The 17,575-nt window shown below is 48.9% G+C and overlaps 1 protein-coding gene across 2 annotated transcripts in view; it reads left to right on the top strand.

Moving 5' to 3' along the window:
• The window catches only part of NOP58 (NOP58 ribonucleoprotein), a 47,283-nt gene that overhangs the window by 27,572 nt on the left and 2,136 nt on the right, over positions 1-17,575 (top strand). The window contains exon 18 of one of the 2 annotated variants that reach the window (XR_013957225.1): positions 15,858-16,344. The gene's annotated coding sequence lies outside the window, so the exon portion shown is untranslated. Of the gene's footprint in view, positions 1-899; positions 1,027-15,857; positions 16,345-17,575 lie in introns of those variants that run through there. The other variant, XR_013957226.1, reaches the window with a different exon arrangement.

Genomic DNA, 17,575 nt, shown 5'->3' with positions numbered 1-17,575 from the left:
AGTTGCAGATACTACCAGGTAGAGCGCATCTCTCCTGGGGATGGGTTCCTCCCAGGGAAGGGGCCGCACGCAGCCTGGCCTTCTGGGAGCTGCCAGCTGCTGATCTACTGACAGTGCAGCTATTCTGGGCTGGTGACAGCCCTTTGTGTTCCCACTGAGCCCGACTGGATCATGGGCTGAGGTCATGGGGGTCTCCTACATGGTTCTCTCCTTGTCCACACTGACCCCAAAGGAAAGCTGCTTTGGCTTGTGTCTGCAGAATCCAAGTGACAGAGCGCCTAGAAGGTCGAAGTGGTTTGGGGTTTGATTTTTGGGTGGGTTTTGGTTTAGTTTTTTGCTGGTTTGGTGGGTTTTGGTTTGTTTTTTGAGTTTTCTGCTTCCTTTTTTCCCACTTTGGAATCGAGGAGCTATGTACCGTGCCCCTTTCCCTGCTCTGCAGGAAGGGCATCAACAAACACCAGAGCTGCTCACTGTTTGCTCCTGCTGGGCACTTTCTCACTGGAGAGACATCATCTGTCTTTTTTAGTAGCTACTTTGCACTGTGAAAGCTGTTGTCAGGAAAATGAGTGTTTTCTTCAGGCTAAGACTGAAAAGATGTTTGGGGTTTTTTTTCTTTGCTACTGGGGGAATTTGCCTGGTAGTTCCCTGTGCATGAGAATTTGTTTGCATGGGACTGTTAGGGCATGGCTGACTCAAGCAGTCCCTTACCCCAGTGCCTACTGGACATGGATGTGCACTTCCTTACAGGTATCTCCCACTGCCCACAGGCATCCTGCTTGCTCCTACCATCCATAAACTGTTCCTCCCACCCACTGACACCCTGTGTCTGTGCCTATGTGCAGCAGCTCTTGTTTGGCGTCAGAAGCCAAGTGGTAGGACCCTGTTTTTCCCCACCACAGGGAATGGGTTGGGCAGTCACCCTGCACTGCTCCAGGCACTGCCCCTTCTGCTCCAGAGATGAGCCCCCAGAGCTATCCTGGGACGTCTGTGCCCCTGCAGTGAGAGGTGCTGCTGAGGCTGAGGTGCACACAAGGCAGGTAACTGCTCCGGGGCCATGGAGGCTGCCTGCTGGGGAGGGACAGAGTCCCTGCTGTTTCCAGGTAAAGCCTCCAGCTTGCCCATGGCTCTGGAGCTGTTTCTGCACATGGAAAATCTCACGCGTTGGCTTCCTGCTGTCTGCACCGCATCCTGGTGCCTGCGCGCCCCTGCAGCGAGGCTGCACTTGCTCTGCAAAAAATACTGGGTTTATTATAAACGATAGCTCGACGGCAGCAGCTTCCTGCCCTCCCCGGGGAGGAGCGCAGAGCCGTGCTGCCTTCTGGAGCAGCTTAAAATTGTGCTCCCCGTGGCCAGGCTCAGAGCCTGTGCCTCTGCAGCGCAGGGTGCAATGTGCAGCCCTCCCCAGCAGTCAGCCTTGCCCCCATGAAGCTGGTGATGCCTGAGCATCACAGTGCTCTGTGCTAGCACCGAGTACTGCCAAGTGCTCCGTCCGTGCTGATGCTCACTTATGCTTAATTAACCCCTGTTAGAAATCCAGGAGCTTCTGCAGTGAGTGCTTCTCCTCCATGGCGGGCCCTAGCTCTGAGCTCACATCCTTTGCACTCTGCCATATTGCTTAAGCAAAAAGGTTATTCCTCTCACAGCAGTGAGCACCTCTGTGTTCAATAACTGTGTTTTCAGTAGTGTTAATCTACGATAGAAAGATTTTCTTATGTTAGGTTTTTCATCACAGTTTCTGGCTAATGGAAGCAGCAATTTTGTCTCTACAGACCTCAAGCAAAATGAAGGATTGATGCTGGTGTGCTGCTGCAAAATAAGCTACCCTGGAGAGAAAGAGCTGGGATGGAGAAGTGAGAGAGCTGGGTTGACAGCAGGGAAGCCAAGATGGGTCTAGAACCAAGGGAAATGAAGTAGAAAAGCTGTTTGGATCACAGCCCATTGGGTTTGCCACTTTTAATCTCTGATCTCCATTCTCCCCCTCTTAAAATGTGAGATAATGCCTCCCAAATCCCATAAGTGTGCAGGGCTCTTGTTATCACATTATTTATGAAGCATGTAAGAGCTCTAAATAGGATGTGATGTAGAAGTGTTACGAAGAAGAGGAAGGAAACCTGTTTGACAGTACAATGGCTGCAAGTGAGGTTGTCTAAGTCCACGATGAAATCTCTCTTGATAACACTGCAGCCAGTCTCAGGGCAGCCACGTTAAATTCTTTCTTCTTGAAGAAGGAATGGAAGCCAGCTGAGCCAAAACACAAAACACTTCCTTTTGCACAGCGGCAAAAGAAGGGGTTTGCTTTTGTAGTGGTGTACAAGCACACTTAAAAATGAACTTCTTATAACTGGGCTGGCACTGGGCAGGTGGGGACAGCACCAAAATCTGAGCTTAGGCTTTATTGCTGCTCTCTGCTGCAGGATCAGCCAAGCCATGCAGAATGGGACACAGGCTGTTATGTATGCAGCTGTGAACGTTAACACCGTAATACTGGAGACAGATAAATGCAATATAATTGCCAGTTACTCAATCAGTGCATTTGCGACATGCTGAAGCAATAGTGGGCAGCGCTGTGGCAAGGGAGCGCGGTTCCTCCCCGTGGCCAGCCTGCCCACAGCCTGGGAATAGCAGCACAAGGTAAAACCCATTCTCCATGGTTTTGCTCGGTTGGCAGCCCGCAGGTGTGGGAAAGGAGGTGTGAGCAGGCTGGGAACACTAATGGAGCTCCTGTGCCACATGCAGCGCATGAGGCTTTGAAGCTCTGCACCAGGGTGTCGGACACTTCCCTGTGTGACCTCTGTGTTGGGTCGTGGGTGGGTCGTTGAGAAGACCTCGTGCTTCTCAAATCCAGCTGAGGTTTCTGAAGCAGGACTGAGGTGTGGGGCCTAAACCACACATGGCCTCCCCAGGAGGCAGTTTCAGCTGTGGGGTTGCTGCAGCCAGCTTTCATTTCCTCTTGCTGCACTACAGCACATCCGTGCAAATAGTGGTATCCATCTAAATAGTGATACCCATTCATTTTAACTCCAGGGGGTATAGTAAGTACCTTTAGGCTGTGGTGGTTAAATAAAATAACTAAAGATGGGGAAACCATCGCCAGCGTGTCCTGGACATGTGACTCTGTCACAGGTAGAGAGAGTGTAAAAATAGAAATCCAAGTTCCAGGATGTGCTGTAGCATCTTTTACAAACGTCATCCACAGCACATGAAAACAAGAAGCCTTTGGCGAGACGCTTGTTTCCTACTTCTGAATGCCAGGACTTACTGCTCCTGTACCTTTCTGGAGACTTTCTGGCTGGGGAATGTTCTCTTTCCAGAGGAAATCCTTTTAACTTTCAGCAGTTCAAGACTCTAATTGGGTGAAATAATAGCTTGGCACTTCCCCAAGCAATATGATTTTTATCTTTTTTGTTGTCTGCAAAAGTCTGTCTTGTTCCAATCCTATGAGTCACGGAGGGAATATGGATGTCAGACCGCCCCGGTACCCAGGGATGGGCTTCTAGCGAGATGAGCATGGGGTCCTCGGTCAGAGGTGACTGTGGGGGTCTGAGGCATTCTCCACAGAGCTGGAGTAGTGCTACCTGCCCCTCTCTGACCTGCGCCAGGGCTGCGGGTGTCTTGTTGCTGATGTGCATGTTTCCAGGCATCTTTGTTCTCACTGAGTTATTCAAAGGGGGTTTTTTTGTTAGCTACTGCTTTGGTTTCCCCAGGTGACTCATCTTACAGTAATTATGGATTCATGCTTCGTCCTTACCAAATGCTAACTATGCATCAGCTTCACTGAGCATACGTTTAGATGTTTGCAGTAGAGACTTAGATTTTGATGGTTTATTTAGCCCAGAAATAAGCCTGATAGAGTAAACACTGGAGCTTTGAACCTCTCAGGGTTTTGTTTCTGTATGGTGGATTAAACAAACTGAGGTCTCCAGCACAAGTCTCTCCTCCTTGTTCTGGATAAAAAGACCTCAGGGTGCAGAGCAGCAGCCATGGCTTTCCCTTCAGGTACCCCTGCCTTTCCCAGGTCCCTGGGGCTGCACAGCCACCGGCACGTGGCTCTGGTACAGGAGGGGTCCCTCTGGCCAGGCTCTGCTGCTGCTGTGCTTGAGGTTGGGTGCGTGCCAGGGACCACAGCCCTCCATCCGTGTGAGGATGCGGCACTGGTTGTACATCACACAGAGCGCAGCAGGAAGAAGCTGGTGAATGATCTTGTCTCAGGTCTTGTCTCTATTTGAGTTTATCACCAGGTGGTTGAATACAAACAGGACTGCGCCAGCCCCAAACCTGCAGTTTTTCCCTATGCTCTCAGTGAGGCTTCTGTTGGTCTGCAGGTGCTGGTGTTAGCCACCAGGTCATGGAGAACCAGGACAATGCATGGTGCATTGCTGTTTCCCACCTCTGCATGGAAAATCCATGGAAAGTCCTCACTGTCAAACTGGGGGCTCCATCCTCCCATTGTGTTGGCTTGAGGCAATGGGGAAAGGGCCAGAAGCAGGTAGAGATATGCAAACCAGGAAACTGCACCACATAAAATACCTTCAGGACAGGGGACGCACAGGGCTGGGCTGTGCAGAACTAGCTTAAGCTAAACTGAAACCAGGATTTTGCCTTGAATCCTTGCTTGAAGCAAGGCTTCCAAGAAGCAAAACCTCATGGGACATGAGTGCAGACATGTCTGTGATGCACTCGGTTAGTGAGCAGCAGGGCCTGCATGGCTGCTAGCCTGGCTGTGCTGTACTTTACCTGCTGCCTCTCTGGCAGGAACAGCATTTAATTGTCCTCCAAACCGTGCCACCAGAGGCTTTTCCTCCTGCTGCCACTGTGAAATACCCACCAGGTCAGCAGCTTGTGCCTGCCTGGGGAGCGCCTTGTGCCAAGCTCCGTGGTGCCAGTCCCAGCACTGGCTGCCCAGGGAGGTTGCAGTGGTGCAAGTGAACTGAGTGAGGAGCTTCCTAAGGCAGGGCATGAGGATGCTGTTTAACTGGTGCTGTTCTTGTTTGTCTCTGTGTTACTGTGCCCTTCCCTGATGAGGAGCTCTTTGTCTCCTATGCGCTGCTTCCCTTGGGGCATTTTTTTTTCCTTCTCCTTTTACCATCTTTACAGTTTGTTTTCCTTCCTGCATCTGCGAGGCTGCCTCCAACAAAGCCCTGGCAGACAATCTTATCTTGAAGCACAACCAGTCCCACTCCTTTCACTACAGTATCTTGTCTGCTCCAGCGCCTGGTGGGGAGCGTGGGCACCCCCACGCACTCCTGCCTGCTGATGCCAGCAGCTTTGCCCTCTGGCAGGGGCACAGGCACAGCCACAGCCCGGCAGGGAGGGCAGGAGCTCAGCTGTGGAAGGGCACTCGGAGAGGTTTGTGCTGTACTTGCCACTTCTGGAAGGAATGCTATTAATTAAATGGGTAGGAGAGATGACAGAGTCTATTTTTTTCTCCCTTGGCTTATTCACTTGATTTGAAAGGGCTTTTATCTGTTGCCTTCCCCTGAGTTTGTGGGTTTAGAGTTTTGGTGATCAAAAATAGTTCTGCTCCGGAGCATCTGTGGGAAAGGGCCTCACACCTATTTTGAGAGAAAAGGGTTTAAAACCCCGCAGGGGAAGACAGATTGAGAACTTTTATTGCTTGTGCCTTGAAGCAGATATTCCTATACCGAATGCACCTGAAACTATTAAAGAAAGCGCGGATACAAACAGCACCAAAGTTAATTAAAGAAAATGAACCATTCCTTGGCTCACCACGCCCTGCACACCAGGAAATACCTCCTCTCATAAAAAGCGGAAAGCGATGCACTGTCCTGACCAGGGCCGTCTGGAAGCCTCACAATGTGGCTTTGTTTATGCTGCTGGGGCAGGAGGGTGAACTTAGCGGAGCTGCAAACCGAAGTCTTCGTTCTCTGAAGGCTTGTAAAAGCTTCACCTCTCTTGAAAAGTCTGTAGGAAACTGAGTTACTGGGCACAGCATTTCTGATGGATCCAGCTCCTTAGATCAGCGGTGCCCTTTCTGTTTACTCTGAAAAGCACTCCGTAAATGGCCTCACTGAGACTCTGTTGATAGGCAAATGCTCAAGATAATTTGTTTTATAATGAAGGTTAGAGCCTTGTTCAGTAACCAGCCATCTGTTGTACCAGATCGCTTACCCTTTGCTTCTGAAGTCCAACTGATGCCCATCATTTTACCAACAAAAAGGGCCAGGAAGACCACTTCAGTCTAATGTTGGGCCTAAAGCACAGAGCTGAACCATAAGTACTCCTTTATACTAAATATCTTCTGATGCGCTAGGTTTGGATTTTTTTACTTTGTTGCTGCCTCCAGCCCTTTCTAACTGGAACTTCTTGGAGCTTCCTGATGATATCCAACAACAGGCAGCAAGAGGAGGTGCATCTCCTCCGAACCACACAGCTTTCCCTGGCGAGGGGTTTGCACAAGGCTTCACTGGATGCCAGCGGAGGTGCATCTTCCAACGCTCGTGGTGTTGTGGTGAGTCACAAGTAGAGGCACCAAAGCCTGTGACAATATAACAGCACAGTCCGAATGTACCTGTGCAATCTGAAAGTACAATCTAGGGTACCATCTAAAAGTAACTCCAGGCATTAAGGAAGAAAAAGTGAGTGTTACCTCTCATGCTGTATGAGCAAGAAAATTCCAGTGGCTTTACAGGTAGCAGGTGCTGGGGTTTGCCTGGCTCCTGGTATACACGTTTTTAGGGTTTATTTTCCTTTATTTTAGCATAAAGCTTAGAAAATGCTGATAAAAGCTAAAACACCAATTTAATCATGTGAGCCTACAGGCTGTCAGAAGTATCAGCTAGCATGAAGCTTGCAATAAATCAGTGGAGCTCACAACTGATCCTTGGCAGTGGAACAACTACCATTTACTGAGGTCAGAACTATAAAAACCAATGCATTTTTAACCCAAAAGAAAAAAAATCATCTGAATGTAGCATAACAGAATCTGTGCTCATTGTGTTTCTTTCATTTCTCAATCAAATTTGTTCAATGTGCAACTTAAACATCTGGGTTTCCTTTGGCTGCCAGCTGCTGATTACAATCCTCTCGTGAAACCCTGGCCTTTACAAATGGCTGCAATGAGCTGTTTTGCCTACCCATAGTTGTGTTTCGTGCCTGCGAATGACACAGGTCTTGTTTCTTTCTCTTTTTTCAATGCACGGTCTCTGTGCTGTTAGCTCAGTGGCAGAAAGCTTAGGCAATGCTGCCCTGCTGGCCCAATTCCCTGGAAAGAGCCAATTCCCTGTCACCACCTTCCCCTAAATTAATGAAGTCAGGTGAAGAGTAGTGCCTCTTTCCAGAGGGTGGATGAGCTCCTGCCAGTCTGCTTTTAAATGCAGAGCACCCTGAGCCACCAAACCCAGTGTGGTTTCCCTGCTGAGAATGGCATTTAAAGTCGAGGTCCCAGCGTGTTAAGAGGATTGAATGCCCCCTCCCCTCTGCAGCGACCCACCAGCAGTCCCAGGGGATCCTGCAGCTGCACAGCATGCAGGAGCCCACACTGACCCCTGTGGGAGCCTGCATTGGCCGCCTGTGCTTTGTGCTGGGGAAGGGTCGTGTATGGTTTTGGCTAGACTGATTCTGCAAAGCAGAAGTGAATGTCCTTACTCTGAAAACTAGCACTCAGGTGTTGGATCTGACACAGCTCCGTCACTGCATCACATAGACATGCTTTAGAAACAACTTTCAGCTGAGCTGCGTGAATCATCGTAAGATGATGCCTACAGGAAAGAGAAGTGTGCTTGGTGATGTCTTCTTCTGACAACTACGTCTCTAAGATGGACAAAGAAGTCTGGGTGCTCTCTAAGCTATTTTTGGCTTTGTGGTTTACATAGAGAACACAGTTTTGTATGTTTTTCAAAGACCACATGTAAAAAGGGATATTATGCCTTATACAAAGGAGGATTTTTTTCCCATGAAGAATCCAGTATTCCCCCTGGGAATAACTCCCTTAAGCCATGCTTGTGATGCCCTGATGTGAGACAGTGACCACCATGAGGTGAGCACCAGTGTGCCCGCAGGGCCACTTGTGCCACTTTCCCTATGAAGGGATGCGAGGAAGTGGGTGCCGGAGACCCTTGTCTATCTTGGGTGTCCCTGCATGGAGTGGATGTGCTTCCCACGCCCCCGTGGGCTGGAGGAGACTGTCTGGCTCTGCACCTACCCGCCACACAGACTGCGCATCTTGGCCTTTTCCATTTACGTGGGGATTAGTCACATCAGGGCTCGGATGTTGCAACTCTGATGGTGTAATCCTGCCATGCCTTTGATAACTCAGAGTCTTCCTGAGACAAGACAGGAAAGATGTGAAAAGCAGAAACATCTACAGAGGTGAGTGTTGAAGTCCCTCAGGATGAATTCATGTGCCGTTGACATGAACTCTCCAGGGACACATAGTCCTAATACAGCAAAAAAGCACATTTCTAAAAGAAAGTTAAACTACTCCTGCTCCTGTTCAGTGTACTTATTTTAATCTTTCCACTTTTCCATAATCTCTTTGCACTGGTTCGGATGCTGCAGAGACCCTGGGTTTGCTTTGGCTGGTGACCCAGCAGACCTGGGATGTCACGCTGGCAGCAACCAAGGAACAAGCTGCTGAAGGGAGCCTGTGGGGACTGTGGCCACTATAATTAGTGACAAACATCACATGAAATGAGCTGCCAGCACTGGGGACATCCCAGCTCTGCACCACAGTCATCTTGTGCAGAAAGGAAGTGGTGAGGCACGTACCTGGCTGTAAGCAGACTGTGAGGGTTCGTGCAAACCCGTGGCTCAGACCCGTCACCATCAATCAAGGCGTAATTCCTGTCCTGAGGCAGCTTGGTTTGACCTCTTTTGATTCAAGCACCAAAATCACAGCTGAAATCACCTTTCTCACACTGTGCAGGCTACCAAAGATACAGCACACTTTAACCTGGTTTGTTTTGTTGGCATCACATCCTGCTTCCAGTAAGTCTCTGTTAAAGCATATCAGGCATGGTTCTGGGGGGATTTCCCTTCAGCCTTCACAGCATCCATTTCTTATAGTGCTGATATTGCACTATGGGGAAAAAAGGTGTTTTGCCTAAATATTTGTGGAACTCCCTGTGCCATAACCTTCTTTAGCTTTGATAGGGGCTGGACTGCGGAACTGAACAAGGGGAGAAACACGAGGGGCAAAGGTCTGTGAGTGCCAAGCACTGTTGAAGGTGCTGGTGGGCAGAGTGGAGGAGGGTGAGAGTCCTGCCAGGCTGAGAGATGCTTTTGAAGGCTGCGGTTTCATCTGATATGATTTCATAAAGCTAACATTTAAGGGTCAGATGATGCGATATGCTGCCTTCAGACGCTGCATACACAAGCCCAGCCCACTGCTGAGACAAAAGTGGCTTTAAGCCCTGTCTATCCATCTATCTGATCCATCTGTTTGCCTTTTGCCAGCTGGCATAAAAGGTTCTTTTATCTCAAAACTATTTCCAGCTATTTCTCCTTTCAGAGACTCCGAAGTGTTTGCATGACTTGAAAGAGCTATTTCCAGTATTTTTGGCTGGGCAGCGTTATAGCTTCAGGTTTTACAACAGGTATTTGAGCACATTCCCTTGCTTTTGGAAGGGCTGTTACAGCAGGGCATCTTTTATAGGAAGGGTATGTCTCCTGCTCAGAATAGTCACCATTTTCTCATGTCATTTTCGATACCTCTTTTCTGCAGCATCGCAGTGTGGCTGCATCTCTCTGGGGCTTGCTGGGGCCTGGGCTTTGCAGACACTCCATTTGAAACTGCACAGAGGCCTCTAAGTGTGAAGCCTAGAGCTGCTGCTAGGCTTAGTAATGCTCAGGGAATGGGATGAAGCTTCCAGTGCTGGAGAGAGGATCCTTCTACTGTTCTTGTGTGCCTGCCACTGAAACACCGGTTGGTTTTAAGCCAGATCAGTTACTTTGAAAAGACATTTTTGTTGCTGTTCAGCCCAGACATACCAAAGAACATTGCAGCTGTGAAAAGAAAAAGGAAAGGAGAAGAGGTTTAGGTAGCAATGCTGCTCTTGGAGCACTGGAGTGAGCAGCACGTGGTGGGCAATGATGATTGCTACATTTGCTTATGGCAGTACCTAAGCTAATGTGTACGTTCAGTTTTTCAGGCGTAGCTTTGGTATGTCTCAGTGTAAGGAACTGTGATATGGATCGTATCTCACTTGTTTCAGGGAGCTTTGAATAACATCTGCTTTCCTTCATACTGAACAGCCAGTGTTCCGGCTTCCCTGAATAGCAGTCACATAGGGCAGCAAACCCTGAAGACTGGCCTGTGCCTCACAGTTACACTGTACAGATGGACAGTGGCATAAAGCAGAGAGAAATCCAGCTACCTGCTGGAGAAGTGTTTGATGCGAAGTCAAGGCTATTGCCTGCTGTGTGTTGCCAGCTACCTTAAAAAGAGAATCTTTGGTTGGTTTTGTTTGCTTTTTTCCCTTCTTTTTTTAAGATGCAGCAACTTGTGGCCAAATCACAGCGTCTCGAGGGGCTGTTCTGGCTGAAGAAATGACTTCACAATTTGGCCTAGCATAACTTTCAGATAAAAGCTTTTATGCAATCACTAATTCACAGTCGCAGTTGCTTTGGCTTCTGTCATTATCATTCTTAAGTTATTTTTTTCGTGCTGGGAGTTGGATTTTCCTGGCACTGCATCTGTTTTCAGCAATGTATACACCACAACTGCCGACAACTAGGAGTTGGATCCCATGTTCCTCGACCCTGGCTGTAGCTTGTTTTTTCTGGCACCACTTTAAAGTCTCCCATCTGCACTTGTCTCCCGATGACCAGCGGCGGTCCTTCAGCTGCGTGAGAAGTGCCTGATGTTATCCTGTTGTTCTTGCACTCCTCCGGACCCGTTCCTTGGGCTGCGAGCACAGTCCTGCGCCTGTTCCTAGATAGAGCCTTATCGGGGCCAGCCATGGCAGCACTCCCGTCCCCCTCCAGTTCTCTCCTGTGGTTACTGGAGGCTGTTAGTCCTGTGTGGTTTAGCATGGCAGAAACAGCGTTCTGCTGCTTGTCTTGTTTTCCAGTCCTCTTTGCTTGCCCATAAAATACTCTCCTCTCCCCGATCTCTGTTCCAGCCGATCACCTCTGCGCCCCTTTAGTGCTGAGAGCTGCAGGGAGAGCTTTGTGTCTCTACCTGCCTCTACCCTCCACGGGGCTATTTTTGTCCAAGCCTGGTGCTGGTTGCCCCATATCCAGCTTACTCACAAGGTGCTGCTGTTCTTAGCAGCATTTTGAATGAGTGCAGCTGTTTTACGCTTAGATTCCTTCTGACTTGGCTTACCAGGAGTATGACTTCTTAAGGAATGTGTGCTGGTTGGCAACTAGAAGATGTCCTTGCTCAGCTGGGAAGCTGGATATTTCTCTGAGCTTACTCTATGGTTTAATGTGTGCACGGTGTACTTGACAGATTAACAGTATGTTCACTCTTCCCCCACTGTTTGTCTGGGTTTGTTTATTTTCATTATTGCTGTTATATGCAGTTTCATTTGTTATTTTTGGGTTTGTTTTCCAGGCCTCTTTCCTTTCCTTACTTTTGCTCAGCTTAAAGGAATCCTTTTTTGGTTTTTTTGAGCTTTCTTGGTATTTGAGGGGGGAAACTGCTGTTACTGCGGAGCGTTTCATGCCTCTTTATCGTGCCGCACCAGACAGGGCATGCAGGAGCCCGTGTGTGCATGTTCCTTCCCTGTCCTCCTTCAGGTGTCAACTTACTTTCATCTTCCTACACCTCCCAGGAAGTGTTGGAGCTTTACCTGGCCCTCGGGATTTCCATTACCTCTGTACCACAGCTGACACTGACATGATGCAGCAGTCTTCAGCCATCCCACATTCTGCTGTCATCCACTGGCCACCACCAGGAAAGCAACATTACCGCAGGCTGGGAAATTAGTGGGAATGACTCCCTCCTGGAGCCCTGCTCCCACCGGCAGCAGCACTGGTGGCTGGGCACGTAGTCCTCACTCAGCCGGGAGGGGAGCAGTGTTCCAGCCTGGCTACATTTCGTGGAAAGCCATTTTTCAGCTGATATCCTTTCCTGCCTGCCGGTGCCCTGCTGGTTTCCATGGTATTCGTGGTTGTGCAGGGGTGGCAATTTCAGCATCCTGGCAGCCTTCCAGGCTGCCTCTCCATAAAACCCTGTGCAGTTTCAAACATATATATATATATATACATATTTCTTATTTTCCCCTCATCCCACAGAGCTGCTGTGTGCTTTTAAGCAGTTAATCTATTTCACCCTTCGCTTATCTCACAGGCACAGTGTGAGGTTGTGCCTCCTTGCTGGCAAGTTGCTTTGAGATCCCCTGATGAAAGGTTTGCTGTAAAGGCAAAGACTGCTCATAGCCATGCGATCACTCTGATTTCCAGGGGATGGTACAGTGCGTCCTACTGATAGAATTAACAAAGTCCCAATGACAGCAAGATGATTCTTGTAGCTGAACTTAAATGGGATGGCATCCCCATTCACTTCCATCCTATCGTATAAGGGCTCCTTCATCCACCCTCTGAAGGCTGCTGTGCCCACTGTCAGTGGGGTTGTGTTCCCAGCCCAGCCACACATCTGTAACGGCAGGGCAGGAAAACATCAGGAAATCTTTCTTGTTACAGACAAGGCCCAATTCCTGTCGGTCCTCTGTTGTTTAAAAAACCTAAAAACAAAGCAGGGCTTTGCTCTAAGCAACGGCTGGAGCGAGCCGAGCACACATCTGCTCTCAGCTTCACGCAGGCTTTCATAATAGTCTTTAGCCATAATAGTCTCATTTTTTGGGAGCGAGTCATTGCTGCTCTCTGGGTTGAATGAACTCTGATCAGGCTTGGACCTCTGTGCACCAGCGTGAAGAAACACCTCATGGCCGAGCTGTGGGAGGCCACGGGAGCTGAGGAGAGGGGCTGCTATGTTTGGGTATGCACAGAGCAGCCTCTGTTCCACTTAATTTGTGGTATGATTAAATGGTGGCCTTCTCGGCTAAAGATGCAGGTCTGTGATCTGTGATTTGGCTGTCTTGGGCTCCGTTTCATCCAAGGGTAAGATCCATTTGGCAACACAGGCTAATACCAGATTGAAAGCTTCTATTGCTGAGATGGGGTTAATGGCCCCAAGTTGAAGGCAGATGCTCCTTGGTGAGCTAAAGGGAAAGGGCCTGCAAACTGCAAGGCTTATTAACTATGTGTATGTGTAGAAACCACAGGAGGAGATAATACAGTAGCAACAGCTGCCCCTGGAATCATTTGTGCGTATGTTTGGCTCCAGAGTTTTCTGCCCAGCTGGCTGGAGGTCACTGTGAGTGCTGATAAGTATTTGCCAAACACCAAAAAGAAGACGGGACAAGGTCAAAAGCTCTTCTGGTAGCAAGGCAGAGCGTGATTAAGAAACACCACTATCTCCTGAATGGGGGTGAGAGATTTCATCAACAAAACACGCAGGGGAGGTCTGAACACTAGCAGAGGGCAGGAGCGATCTGCTTTACAGCTTTTGGCTAAGCTAGGAGAAACAGGGGACTTGCTGTTTCCTCCTGAGCTGAGGAACATCTGCCAGCTTGCCCCTAGGGACCTGCTCCTGCAGGCAGGCACCGAGAAACTTCTGAGCCTTTTCCAGTCGCATGAGTGCAATGATGTCAATGTGGCCAGCCATGGGAGTCTTCTGTGCCCCACACAATGTTGCTGCCACCCCCGTGTTCCCTCACTGTGTCTGTATCTGTTGGGACTGGGTCAAAGGAGCAAGGCAGCTGTGGGATGGAGGGAAGTGAAGTTCAGCTCTGGCTCTGCAGCAGTTGCAGGTGCCTGCGCTTGGCAGTCTGGATTTTGGGGGCATTTGAAGCAGGGCTTCGTGGTCAGCAGCCCTCTGCCCTGTCCTGCTGGCTGGGCAGGGAGCCCTGGCCCAGCGCTGCACCATTCAGGGGTGCTACCAAATGGCTGGGAGGGCTCAGATATGCTCATGTTTTCTGCGTGCTGGGGTAGCCAAAGGCAGCGTGTGCCCTCTTAGCCCACACCTTGCCCAAGGACTGTGCACATGGACATGACCCTGGGGGGGAAGCTGAGGGAGAGCTGAGGGCTCGTCACTGTTAGCACAGGCTGCTGCCTCGGGGGTGAAGGTGAGCCCAAAACCATTGCAAGGCGGCTGTGGAAGTTGCTGGGGAGGGTGAAGGCTGTGAGAGAGGTGGGCTGGGATCAGAGGAGGGGGGAGGATGAGGTCTGCTTCAAGGGGGTTCATGGGACACTGGAGTGGGGATTGCTTGGTGGCCAGAGAGAGTTGGGGGATGACTGACAGGGCTGCCAGCAGGTCACATCTGCATGCTGTCCTCCCCGCTGCTTTCTCCATCCTACACCTCTGTGGCATGCCCTATCTTCAGCCCTTCCAGGCAGATAGCTGCAATGACAGCCTCATATCCCAGGTCATTTGAAAGGTCTACTGTTCACTATTGCTACCCTGACATCCCTGTGCAGGCACAGATGGGAGATCCCCTGGAGATCCCCAGGCAGGCAGATCAGGACCTTCTTGTTAAGGCAAAATGGTGGGATTTCTGCTCTACTCCCATTTGCTTATACCTCTGATGGGAGCACTGGTGGGGACAGTGTCTCACAGCAACTCTACTACTGTACAAATACCTGTCTCCCGGTAAAATGATAACCCACAGGGAGGTTTGGTCACAGATATCAAAGGTCTGAGTTTAGCATCCCCCTTTTTATTAAGCCAGTAAATGCAAATTCCGACTTGCTTAACCCTCTCCTGTAAATTCTGATCTCCTCCTTTCCCTCCCTAGCTCCCCTCTTTCCTTCCTACAACTTTCCCCTCTTTCTGCACCACATTTACTTCTGTGTCTGTGCTTCTGCCTGCCCTCACTTCACACCCCTTCCACTGCGAATGTGAGAGCTTCAGCAACGTTACGGGGGGGATGGTTTTTCCTTTGCTGAACCCAGGACACTTTTGCTAAGTGAAACCTCTCCAAGGCTGAGGGGATGGTTCAAGTAAATGAATACAAAAGTGAAAGTGAAAACAATGTTAGAGAGGAGAAGCCCTGCTCAGAGGCTGATTTTATGGAGCTCAGTGAGGGGCAGGGGAAAGGAAGGGAGGGGAAAAGCAACATGCAGAACATGGCAAGTATTTTGTGTCAAATGGGGGGGGGTGAAAGGGAAAAATTCCTTCAGACTTATGAAACATAAAGTACCTCACGTGGCATTTCCTTCTGCGCGATTGTCCCTCCTGCTTTGGATGAACTTTCATCTGTAGAAAAACTACAAACGCTTTGCTATGTAAACAAAGGGCAATTTTCCCTTTAGCAGTCTCTGCCGTTTGTCCCTCCGTTCTCATTTATGTCTGTGCCTTTGAATGTAAAACTTCAAGCAGAGATTGTTTCACAGAGTGCGAGGGCTGTCTGTGCCCCCCAAGCCACATACACAAGGCTTGCACAGCCCATTTTGTGCTCTGGTAATGGCTTCTTGCAGCCTGGTTCTCATTTGTGAATCAAAGCCTTTTAGACCTCTGCAATTTCAAATGACCATAGCTCGTGTGGGGTGAAGGGAGCAACTGTGCCCTCAATGCTTACTACGTGCCTGAGCAGCTCAGTATTGCTGCCAGTGGCTGGAGTTGGTGGTCTGGGCTGAATCACTTCAACAAGAGGATTTCTGATGATGTTACGGGGAAGCAGTTAGCTGGGTTTATGTTTCCAAATGGATCCATGAGAGGCAAGCAGGCCATGCAGAGATACTGACTCATTTCTTGGTCTAAAGGAACATTTTTACAGACAAAAATAAGTTTCAAAATTGTCAGGCACCAGATGTCATGTTAGAGGCAGAAGCAAAAGGGATAGAAATCTCCTGTTTGGTTAGGAAAAGGTAATCATTTTGTCTTTCTCCAGGTGATGTTCCTGAAGCTGGATCCATGCAGGAGAAGAGTGCTGAGCAGGCACACTCTGAGCAGCACCCTCCTCTGGGAGTGACGGCTCCAAGAGGGGTCAGACCTCTGCCATCGTGCTTGCAGTGGCAGCAAGCCCAAAGTTAAAAGATGCTTCAGGTCTAACTCTGTTCCCACTGTTTCTTGCCTTTGCAAGAGAAGACAAAAGCTGAAGAAGCTCTGCTGTTCGGTTCATATTTGATGCATTTCTCATTGTAAAGGGGAACTTGGTAAGAAGCCTGAACAAAACTTTTCCCTTGGCGCTGCTGTTGACTCCTTGAAAAGGAAACAGAGAGAAACCAAGGAGCCAGGTAACAGCAAAGGCTGAGGGTTGCACTGCCACTGCTGAAAGACATGAAGAGAAGGGGATATGTGCCCTGTTATGCTGAATGACTGCCCAAACCAGCAGCCTCAGAGGAGAATCACGGCTGCAAAGGAGCTGCCAAAAAAAGGTAGGAGACAAATGCAACTCTGACTGTGCCCTTGTCCCCACCAGCCATGCGGGCTTGGCAGGCAGCAACAAAGATGTCAGAGCCATTCAAGGTATATGATGTGTTCTCAGGGGAGTGGAATAACACTGAGGCTTCACACCTCCAAGGCCTGGTGTCACCCAGGGGCAAATGGTGCCACTGCTGCCACCACTCAGGATGTTTGGGGAGCAGTTAAATGCATGGCTGGTTGGCCATTGGAATTTGTCTTTTAACATAACAAGTAATGCCTGCATTTTGTAGACACTGCTTCTCTCCTTTGGATGAACATCTGGCATTTGTCACACTGGTGTGAAGTTCAAGGCTGGTTAGCAATGAGCACACACAGAGGCTGCTTCCTCCAGACCTCCACCATGGCAAACTGAGTGCAGATCCACCAAGGCTTTATCAGAGGCTTTCATTTTGTTCTCATTTTTATTAGCTTCCTGCTAGAAGTATTGAGCCAATTGGAGAAATATTTTTAGGTCTAATCATCTGTGAGAAATTAAAGAACAGGGAGAAAAAGGTGGCTTTGAAAACCAACCGGGCTTGCACTGCCAACGAGCTTGTGTAGTGAGTGATTAAAAAATACCCCAAACAACAACAGGGTAAAAAAAAAACCATCCAAAAACAGAAGGAAAAAGGAAGGTACAAGTAGGAGGAGAGTGTTGGTGATTCTAGGAGCTCTGTTCCCAGCCACCTGTCGCGAGTGTGAGAAGGCTCAGGTAGCTCTCAGGAATGCAACCCTGCAGGTCTGTGCGATGACATACCCCTCTGCCATGGACCAGAAGACAATTCCAACACAGTTCATTACATTTCTATTTCTGACTAAGTCCATTGTTGGATTTAATGAATAAGTGATGTTTTGAGCTGATAAACACCCTGCAGCAAATTTCCCATTTTATGTAGTGATGAACAAGCCAAAAGATTCAGGCAAGCTGTAAGTGGCCTTTAACATATGATTTCAGACTTAATTCAAAGTGGGAGGTGCTCCTCAGAGCTAGCTTGAAAGTTTCTCTCACCTCCACCCCCAAAATGCAGATAAGGTTTTCACAGACTAAGCAGTGTTATCTCTAAAACAAGACGGTGACTGCTATGAACGTTGTTGGTAGTTCATTATCACAGGGAAATATAATGTATTATGAAATGTAAAAATGTCTGTTAACTATTTCACTGCAAACCCTTTTAGACACAAAATATTCCCTTTGTGTATTTA

This window comes from Psittacula echo, assembly GCF_963264785.1.
Source record: "Psittacula echo genome assembly, chromosome: 6".
Taxonomy (NCBI): Eukaryota; Metazoa; Chordata; class Aves; order Psittaciformes; family Psittacidae; genus Psittacula; species Psittacula echo.
Note: the sequence above shows the minus strand (reverse complement) of the source record. Positions and strands in the feature narration are given on the sequence as shown.